The sequence below is a fragment of the Petromyzon marinus genome, unplaced genomic scaffold (assembly GCF_048934315.1).
Source record: "Petromyzon marinus isolate PM22_M1 ecotype Great Lakes invasive population unplaced genomic scaffold, UKy_Petmar_22M1.pri1.0 PM_G_Scaffold_95, whole genome shotgun sequence".
Taxonomy (NCBI): Eukaryota; Metazoa; Chordata; class Hyperoartia; order Petromyzontiformes; family Petromyzontidae; genus Petromyzon; species Petromyzon marinus.
In genome coordinates this window covers 97,440-107,996 of record NW_027423052.1, presented here as the reverse complement: position 1 = coordinate 107,996, position 10,557 = coordinate 97,440, and the positions used below count along the sequence as shown (strand labels likewise).

General features: G+C 52.6%; 1 long non-coding RNA gene across 2 annotated transcripts; it reads left to right on the top strand.

Annotated features, from left to right (window-relative positions):
* Window positions 1–651: 651 nt before the first annotated feature.
* Window positions 652–8,451, top strand: LOC142922433 (uncharacterized). 2 transcript variants are annotated; one of them, XR_012940056.1, is made up of 4 exons: window positions 652–845; window positions 3,736–3,867; window positions 4,198–4,390; window positions 6,809–8,451. It is a non-coding gene; the product is annotated as an uncharacterized LOC142922433 (long non-coding RNA). The 2 variants fall into 2 exon arrangements; XR_012940055.1 differs by lacking the exon at window positions 6,809–8,451 and having other exon boundaries at window positions 653–845; window positions 4,198–4,552.
* The last annotated feature ends 2,106 nt before the right edge of the window (window positions 8,452–10,557 follow it).

The window sequence follows — 10,557 nt, the reverse complement described above, 5'->3', positions numbered from 1 at the left end:
ACCCCCTCACTCACCCCCTCACCCCCCCACCCACCCACTCACCGTCGTGGTGTGTTTATACACTAAACAATGTCCTCGTGTGGAGTGAGTGCAGGAGGTCCGACGTTTCGTGCCGCTAACACGGACAGGCGACTGCGCGCGGCTGTGATCACGTGACGCATTCGCAGGGCGGAAGAGTCTTCCGGAAGATGTCCCGCGCCACGCGTGAGACGGCCGGAAGAGTCTTCCGGAAGATGTCGCGCGCCACGCTTGAGACGGCCGGAAGAGTCTTCCGGAAGATGTCCCGCGCCACTGCTTGAGACGGGCCGGAAGATTCTTCCGGAAGATGTCGCTCACCACGCGTGAGACGGCCGGAAGAGTCTTCCGGAAGATGTTCCGCGCCACGCTTGAGACGGCCGGCAGAGTCTTCCGGAAGATGTCCCGCGCCACGCTTGAGACTGGCCGGAAGAGTCTTCCGGAAGATGTCCCGCGCCACGCGTGAAACGGCCGGAAGAGTCTTCCGGAAGATGTCCCGCGCCACGCTTGAGACTGGCCGGAAGAGTCTTCCGGAAGATGTCCCGCGCCACGCTTGAGACTGGCCGGAAGAGTCTTCCGGAAGATGTCCCGCGCCACGCTTGAGACGGCCGGAAGAGTCTTCCGGAAGATGTCCCGCGCCATGCTTAAGACGGCCGGAAGAGTCTTCCGGAAGATGTCCCGCGAGTCTTGAAGGGCACGTGACACGTGAGACAATCAACCCGCTGGGAGGTGTAACAGCAACGATAACAACAACAGCAGAAACAACAACAGCAGCAGTAGAGGCGCCGTTCCACGTGTGCACACCCAAGGACAAAGACGCCTCGCTGGGGGTGAGTGTGGGGGCCGAGTGGGTCACCCACGTGGATAGAGCCTGGGGCGGGCCTAGAACTGGTCGGTGACTGTGTGTGTGGTGTGTGTGGTGTGATGTGTGTGGTGTGTGTGTGGTGTGTGTGTGGTGTGTGTGGTGTGTGTGTGGTGTGTGTGTGTGGTGTGTGTGACTGTGTGTGGTGTGTGTGTGGTGTGTGTGACTGTGTGTGGTGTGTGTGTGTGGTGTGTGTGTAGTGTGTGTGTGTGGTGTGTGTGTGGTGTGTGTGTGTGATGTGTCTGTGGTGTGTGTGTGATGTGTGTGTGGTGTGTGTGTGGTGTGTGTGTGACTGTGTGTGTGGTGTGTGTGTGTGTGGTCTGTGTGTGTGGTGTGTGTGTGTGTGGTCTGTGTGTGTGGTGTGTGTGTGGTGTGTGTGTGGTGTCTGTGAGTGTGTGGTGTCTGTGTGTGGTGTGTGTGTGGTGTGTGTGTGGTGTATGTGTGGGGTGTGTGTGTGACTGTGTGTGTGGTGTGTGTGACTGTGTGGTGTGTGTGTGGTGTCTGTGTGTGTGGTGTGTGTGTGATGTGACTGTGTGTGTGGTGTGTGTGTGGTGTGTGTGTGATGTGTGTGACTGTGTGTGGTGTGTGACTGTGTGTGGTGTGTGTGTGGTGTGTATGTGTGATGTGTCTGTGGTGTGTGTGTGATGTGTGTGACTGTGTGTGTGGTGTGTGACTGTGTGTGTGGTGTGTGTGATGTGTGACTGTGTATGTGGTGTGTAACTGTGTGTGATGTTTCTGTGGTGTGTGTGGTGTGTGTGGTGTGTGTGATGTGTCTGTGGTGTGTGTGACTGTGTGTGTGTGGTGTGTGACTGTGTGTGTGTGGTGTGTGACTGTGTGTGGTGTGTGTGTGGTGTGTGTCTGACTGTGTGTGGTGTGTGACTGTGTGTGATGTTTCTGTGGTGTGTGTGGTGTGTGTGGTGTGTGTGATGTGTCTGTGGTGTGTGTGACTGTGTGTGTGTGGTGTGTGACTGTGTGTGTGTGGTGTGTGACTGTGTGTGGTGTGTGTGTGGTGTGTGTCTGACTGTGTGTGGTGTGTGACTGTGTGTGGGTCTGCCCCGTGACCTCCTGCCAGCGGGCATTCGACACTTCACGTGGCCTCAGGGTGCACATAGCCTGGCACAAGCGTCGTGGTGACGTCACCGCCACTTAGTGGCGAATGGCGGTTGTTGTTGTTGTTGTGGTGTGTGACTGTGTGTGTGGTGTGTGTCTGCGTTTTATTGATGGTTTCGCTCGAATAGTTGGTCAACACAGCAGCTGATAATGCAAATGATAGTTATAATTCGCATTTAATAATCCGTGGCTTAGCTGATGTGAGTGGAGTTTGTGTGATCTCCCCCTGTTCTACAGATGAGTGAGTGGAGTTTGTGTGATTCTCCCCCTGTTCTACAGAGTGAGTGAGTGGAGTTTGTGTGATCTCCCCCTGTTATACAGAGTGGAGTTTGTGTGATCTCCCCCTGTTCTACAGAGTGAGTGGAGTTTGTGTGATCTCCCCCTGTTCTACAGAGTGAGTGAGTGGAGTTTGTGTGATCTCCCCCTGTTCTACAGAGTGAGTGGAGTTTGTGTGATCTCCCCCTGTTCTACAGAGTGAGTGAGTGGAGTTTGTGTGATCTCCCCCTGTTCTACAGATGAGTGAGTGGAGTTTGTATGATCTCCCCCTGTTCTATAGATGAGTGAATGGAGTTTGTATGATCTCCCCCTGTTCTACAGATGAGTGAGTGGAGTTTGTATGATCTCCCCCTGTTCTACAGATGAGTGAATGGAGTTTGTATGATCTCCCCCTGTTCTACAGATGAGTGAGTGGAGTTTGTGTGATCTACCCCTGTTCTACAGATGAGTGACTGGAGTTTGTGTGATCTCCCCCTGTTCTACAGAGTGAGTGAGTGGAGTTTGTGTGATCTCGCCCTGTTCTGCAGAGTGAGTGAGTGGAGTTTGTGTGATCTCCCCCTGTTCTACAGATGAGTGACTGGAGTTTGTGTGATCTCCCCCTGTTCTACAGATGAGTGAGTGGAGTTTGTGTGATCTCCCCCTGTTCTACAGATGAGTGAGTGGAGTTTGTGTGATCTCCCCCTGGTCTACAGATGAGTGAGTGGAGTTTGTGTGATCTCCCCCTGTTCTACAGATGAGTGAGTAGAGTTTGTGTGATCTCCCCCTGTTCTACAGAGTGAGTGAGTGGAGTTTGTGTGATCTCCCCCTGTTCTACAGAGTGAGTGGAGTTTGTGTGATCTCCCCCTGTTCTACAGATGAGTGAGTGGAGTTTGTGTGATCTCCCCCTGTTCTACAGATGAGTGAGTGGAGTTTGTGTGATCTCCCCCTGTTCTTCAGATGAGTGCGTGGAGTTTGTGTGATCTCCCCCTGTTCTACAGATGAGTGAGTGGAGTTTGTGTGATCTCCCCCTGTTCTGCAGATGAGTCACTGGAGTTTGTGTGATCTCCCCCTGTTCTACAGATGAGTGAGTGGAGATTGTGTGATCTCCCCCTGTTCTACAGATGAGTGGAGTTTGTGTGATCTCCCCCTGTCCTACAGATGAGTGAGTGGAGTTTGTGTGATCTCCCCCTATTCTACAGATGAGTGAGTGGAGTTTGTGTGATCTCCCCCTGTTCTACAGATGAGTGAGTGGAGTTTGTGTGATCTCCCCCTGTTCTACAGAGTGAGTGAATGGAGTTTGTATAATCTCCCCCTGTTCTACAGATTGAGTGAGTGGAGTTTGTATGATCTCACTCTGTTCTACAAAGTGAGTGAGTGAGTGGAGTTTGTGTGATCTCCCCCTGTCCTACAGATGAGTGAGTGGAGTTTGTGTGATCTCCCCCTGTTCTACAGATGAGTGAGTGGAGTTTGTGTGATCTCCCCCTGTTCTACAGATGAGTGAGTGGAGTTTGTGTGGACCATCTTCAGAGTCAGTGGAGGAGGCTCGTGAAGGACGCTGCTACTGGGCAGTTTGAGGCAGTCGCCCTCCTGCAACAACGGAGTGCAGAGGAGCGGCAGCAGGCTCAGTGAGTCGACCCGTGGCACCTGGGTCTGTCCCTTGACCTCCTGCCAGCACCAGGCGTTCGACACTTCACGTGACCTTCAAGTGCACTTATAGCCGTGACTTAGAGCTTTTGTGACTGCAGGAATTCATATTCTTTGGGTCTTACGGTAAGTCACTTATCTACGTGACTTTACCGAAAGATCCAAAGAATATGCACGTAGCCTGCCGCTTGTTGTTGTTGATGGTGCTGACGGAGGTGACGGTGTTGGAGGTGATGGCGTTGGTGACGCTGATGGCGTTGGTGACGGTGTTAGAGGTGATGCTGACGGCGGTGATGGTTGTGACGTTACAGGTTTGCTCCCCGCACGGCCACCGTCGCTCGGGAACGAGGAGAGCGACCGAAGAGCTCCGATGGAGCGGGAAGGGAGAGGAGAGCGAGGAGGGAAAAGAAGTCAGGGCAGAGAGGAGGAGCCTCAAATTACGGAAGAGCAAGAAGGGAGAGATGACGGACATCAAGACGCCCAGAGGGGAGAGCGTGCAGTGAGGTGGGCCGAGGGCAAGAGGGAGGAGCAGAGGCAGGACGCGGACAGGGCCAGGTGGGAGCGAGAGGGGGCCAGAAGGAAAGTCGCGGGAGGGGTGGGTGGAGAGAGACAGGTCGAAGGCAGAGCGAGAGACACAGAGAGGAGAGACAGAGAGAGGAGGGATAGAGAGGCGGGGGAGATGGGGGGGAGAGGCAGGGACGATGGGGGAGGGATGGGGCAAGGCCGGAGAGATCAGAGGGATATACACATAAAAATGCCATTGAGATTATAGATCGAGTCTTATCGGACTTGCCACGTGGGAGATGATGTGAGGGGTACGGAAGGAGGACAAATTTGTAAGGGGTAGATTCACAAAGAGACCCATAGATTAGCATCCTCATCTAGCCACTCACTTGTCCGCTCACCAACTCACCCGGCGACTCACCCACTGACTCATCCACCCATTCACTCATCCACCCACCCACTCACCCAACAACTTACCCACCCACCCACTCACCCAGACACTCAACCACCCATATATCATGTTGGGTATTTTATATCAAATGTTTATTGTTTTGGCCATTAAACGTCAGTGTCGTAGTGGTCGCCCAGCATGAGTTATAATCCTGGACAGCCGGCATCACAAACCCCTCCACCACCACCACCACCGATGTGTTCCTCGTGGAAACAAATCTGAAATTAATTTCGCATTCCTCAGGTCGTGCGAGATTAAATCAAACGGAAGGGCTTCACAGCCGAGGCAAGGTGAAAGGGGTTCACTGCCTCGCGACGCAGTATCGTCCGCTCGCTTTGCTCGTCAATACCGAAGAAACGACGCACGGCCGTGATCTTTTGGAAAGCGTCTGTGGTGTGATCGCAGTCAAAGCAGTCATAATGGGCAGTCGATCGTCAGGACGCACGTGTGGTGGTGGTGGGGTAAAGTGTGGGCACTCTCGCCTATTTCAACAAGCAGATGGATAGCTTGGAAGTGTAGGGCCCAGATGCCCCTCGAGAGGAGCTCACCGCAGCATCTTCTGTTGGAGGTCCGTCCCACCCGGGGGGCCGTGGCACAAGCGACACGTTGCAGAGCTGCGCCTTTGCCTTTGTCTCACGACGCGTTGCAGATGAGCTGTGGCAACTGCGGTGGCTGTCGCACTCAAATTTGAACCCCGTGGGGCCGGAGTTACATTCGTCAGCGCCCCTGTCGCCCCCTGGTGGACGAACCGCGCCTGGCTGCCGTCCGTCCCGAGTTTTGAGGATCTTTCTGAGAGTGTTTGGGTCATTTTTCCTGAATCGTGCGAAATCCGAGCAATTCCGAAATTCCATTCTCGCGCGCGACGGCACCAGCGATGTGCTCAGCAGCTAAATGCTGACGCTGAGGCTTGCTGGTCTTCGCGAGAGGGCTTCAGGAGAGAGGTGGTTTAGTTTTGATATTTCTCCTGCGTTGAAGGGGCGCAGACCACAGCGGTTTACTGTGTGGTCCGTAGTTTAGAGTGCATGGCCACAATAACAAATACACGTCTTCATTTGGTTCCCCATTGAGCTGTGCTTAGGCCGTCTGAGCATAAGTGACGTCTGTGGATGAAAATCGTTTGCTGCACTTGATGATGAACACAAACACTGTTGTGATTTAGATACAGGATAATTTTGAATTTCTCATCTAAACTGCTGCGCGAGGTTTGCGACGCTTTAGGTGCTAAGATAATTAAAACGTCGCCGTACCACCCCCAGACAGATGGGATGGTGGAGCGCCTGAATAGAACTCTGACCTCCATGCTCTGTCAGGCGATTGACGCGGCGCAAACGGACTGGGATTTGCATGTTCCGAGTGTACTAGCTGCATATAGGATGGCCCCTCATACTTCCACGGGATTTTCACCATTTTTTCTCATGTATGGGAGGCAGAATGTACCCCCTGTAGATGCCCAATTGGGTTTGCCACTGGCTAAGGGGAAATCCAAGTTGCCCAGAGCATGTGAAAATTACCCCGCAATGCATTTCCACGGCTCGGGAGGCGGCAAAATTTAACGCCGCCAAAGACGGGCGAAACAACGAACGTATTCTAGATTTGAAGCTTTCGTGACTGCAAGGATCCATACTCTTTGGTTCTATTCGGTAAAGTCACCACGCAGGTAAAAATACATGACTTTACCGAATAGAACCAAAGAGTAATGAACGTATTGCGGGGAAACGGGATCACGTGCTAGCATGGCCCATCGGTGACGGAGCATGGTTATGTTGCCTGCGGGTGCCGGTTGGTTACGTCCCCTAAGCTGCATCAGCCCCCCGGCAAGAGCCCGTGGAAGTGACCGAGGTTAAGCGGCCGCAGTTTGCGCGTTTCCGGCTGGGTCTTCGCCGTTGGTTCGTCCGTCCGTCTCGGCCGAAGCCGTTTGTCCTGCCACGGATTGCCTCTTCCCCCGTCTCCGAAAATTGGTCCGCCAGCGTCCAGTGCGTCCGGCGAGCCGGGGATGGCGTGTGCGTTCAGACGGCGTGCGTCGGAAGGATCGCGCCGTGCCGCCCGTCGCATCGAAGCCTCGCCGGGACCGAGGGAGGTGGCTGCTGCCGCCGAGCCTGCTGCACCCGTGCCTCCTGCTGCACCCGTGCCTCCTGCTGCACCCGTGCCTCCTGCGTTGCACCCCGTGTGTCTCCGGCCGTTCTCGTGGCACGCGCACCGCCCGAGCAGGGGCGGAAGACCCGTCCCCCGTCAACGGAACTCGGCGTCGCGAACTCGGTCCAAACGCTTGCGATTCTGTTGATTCCTGATTCTGGGTATTTGCTCGGGAATGGCGGAGAGGTTGTGGTTGTTGTTGTTGTTCAGTTCTGGCCGAGGTTAACTCGGTCCAAATGCTTGCGATTCCGTTGATTCCATATTCTGGGTATTGGTCGGGGAATGGCGGAGAGGTTGTGGTTGTTGTTGTTGTTGTTGTTCAGTTCTGGTCGAGGTTAACTCGGTCCAAATGCTTGCGATTCCGTTGATTCCATATTCTGGGTATTGGTCGGGAATGGCGGAGAGGTTGTGGTTGTTGTTCAGTTCTGTTCTGTTCGTTTTCCTAAGTCTTGTTCCCTTTCGTAAATGTTCCCTTCGCTCCTTGTTCCCTCGTCTTTAGGTGTTGTTCCTGCAGATTGTTCTGCCTTTTTAAGGAAAATAACTGGAGTCCTGCTTTTATAGATATTGTTGTTGTTATCCTGCACATGGGCGCACTTACCTGTTATTTGAGTATTAGCCAGGAAAATTTCGATTTAAACCTTTCGTGACTGTAAGGATTCATCTTCTTTGGTTCTTTCAGTAAAGTCACCGCGTAGAATGAGAATAAAATAATAAAATAAAATTCTCACGACGTTTCGGCCACAACGCAGGTGGCCTTCTTCAGAGCTTCATTATTGAAGCTCCGTCATTTATTGTAGCTCTGTCGTCCCGACAGGTTTGTTCCTTTCACCTGAAGGCCACTTGTGTCGTGGCCGAAACGTCGTGAGAATTTTATTGTTTTATTTTATTATTTTATTCTCATTCTACGTGGTGACTTTACCGAAAGAACCAAACAAGATTAGCCAGGAAGGCTACATGTTTTTTTTATTACGGGGGGGGGTGGGGGGGGGTGATGTAATGACATGATGACACCTGTTGGTTAGAAAACGGAAGCACGGGTACAGGCACCGCTAAAGCAACATCCAATCCGAAAGGGAGAGGTATCTAGGCCAAGGGTAAATGGGCGGGGCTCGCCGGGAACCCTCTGGAAGGTTCCGCGATAGGGCGTGGCCAGAGGCGGAGCCTAGCCGCACCTTGCGGCGACAGAAGCGGTGGGCGGAGGAGGACTCGGGGCTCGCGCGTGGAGCCTTGGGTCCCGGGCTGCGTCGCCGCTCGCCGTCGTCTCTCTCCGTCGTGCGGCCGCGCGCGGAAGATCTCCTGCGGGGGTTCCGTCGCCGCCCTTCCCGGCACGCCGCCGGCCAGCGGCGAAGCCGAGAGCGGACGGGTGGAACGGCGCCGCGTGACCGACCGTGCGTGTGGCCGGCGGAGACGCCGCGCTCAGAATGAGATGAGGTTGGCCCGCGCTGTGCCGCGTGTGAATAAAAGAAGCACCCCCTCATTGCGTACGTACGTTGAACTTCTTACGCGCCGTGCGTAGCCAACCGTGCTCATCGGAGGTGCTGGGGAAGGACGACAAACTGAACACACAAAGTCGTCAATCCTGATTTGAAGCTTTCGTGACTGCAGGGATCCACGCTCTTTGGTTCTTCCGGTAAAGTGACTGTGAAGACGGTCGCTTGTTGCTGCGATCGGAACGTCGTGATCTATTTTTTTGTTTTTTTTACCGAATGAACCAAAGGGTACGATAGGTAGTTCCGTAGTCAAATCTTCATTCAAAAGCGCATAGCTCCAGCGACTTAATGAATGTCAGAAGGAAGAGCGTTCCAGACGGCTGCTGGAGCGCATCTGAAAGCGCGCCACGCAGTGGCCGTCAAATCTTGACTTGGAAGTCAAGATTGACGGCCGCTCTTTGGGTCTTTCGGTAAAGTCATCACGTGGGTAGGTAGAAAATAAATTAAATCACGTGACGTTTCGTTAGCAACACGACAAGCGTCCATCATCAGGTGGGACAGCCACAGCAAGAGACAATTGCTGAAGTGGGCAAAAGGGTTGCCGTGATAAGAGGCTACGTAGGTAAGAGAGGGGGGAGAAGCCAGGGAGGAGAGATAGAGTGAGGGGGGAGGAGCTACTCAACTGACATCCCTACGAGAGAGAGAGGCTCTACCTTGGTAAACAACAACAACCACCAAAACGACCACCACCACTACAACGATGAGAATTTCTCACCTCGGATTTCAATGCAAGAGCGCAGGTGGCAGCAGGTAGTATGACGTAGTATGACGTCACTTCCCCCGGCTCTCCCACTGAATAAATTATGTTAATGAGGCCGGCCCATATGTGGAGGGATGGGGGCGTGGGCGCTGAACCCGTCGCAATAAACTCGCGACGGCTTTAACGAACACATGTTAATGAGCCACCAGTCACTGGGCGTAGCTTTGCCCAAATAAGGATTGCCACTGGAACGATATCGGCGGTGACCCAAGCGGAGGTGACGTCACGCTCAAGAGCGTGGTGGACGGGGAGGGTTGAATACCTTGGTGACATGACGTCTATTGTTTTTATATATCCTCGTGTTCAACAGATTTAATAGACTTTACTTCAAACACAAATTTGACACTGTCACACACTGCCATGAGTAAACAGGTGGTGGTGTGACCAGAACCATGCCTGGCCACCTTCATCTGCTCAGCATTAATTCTTCCTCACTCCACCAAGTAATGAATCGAGGATCAATCAACATAGCCGAGGCTATCCGTGTCTCTGTCTCTCTCTCCCCGTGGTGAAGGTGTTCCCCTCCACACATTCAGAGTCAACAGCGGCACGCGCTTAGCGTCTTTGACCGATAGATACATTGACACGCGTATTGTTGGTTCTTTCAGTAAAGTCACGTAGATAGAAAATAAAGATAACAGATTAAATTTAATAAATAAAGACCACTTGTGTTGCGATCGAAACGTCGTGGGTTTATTGCTTTATTTAAAAAAAATATTTTTCATTTATTTGTATTATTTTATTTTCTATCTACGTGACTTTACCGAATAAACCAGGAATATTAATTCCTGCAGTCACGAAAGTTTTAAGTCAAAACATTCACACACGTTGACAAAGCCTCACCTTGTGTTGTTGTGGGCAGGTCGCTTCTGATAACAAGAGCGGTATAGCAGCTCAAGCGGGCTTGGCCTGGTAACAAAAGAACGAAAATAAAAACTGCGTGAATATTTACAATAAAACAAAGTTACAAAGTGACGAGCCGGATGAAGACAAATTAAACTTAAGCGAGATAATTAAAGTAAATGCAATCAGGCGAGGGCAGGAGGCAAGGCCCCGCGTGGCTAGGCCCCGCGTTGTAAAGTTCCAACCTGGACATCGATTCCCATGCTCGCTGCTACTCAACTGACATCCCTACGAGAGAGAGAGGCTCTACCTTGGTAAACAACAACCACCACCACCATGAGAATTTCTCACCTCGGATTTCAGTGCAAGCGTGGATCGGCAGCCTCCTGTTACCTCGTGACGCCACGCGTGTAAGCAGGTAACATGATGTCACTTCCGGGGTAAGAGACACGCCCCTCCTGTAAAGAGCGGCTCTGTAACTGAATAAATT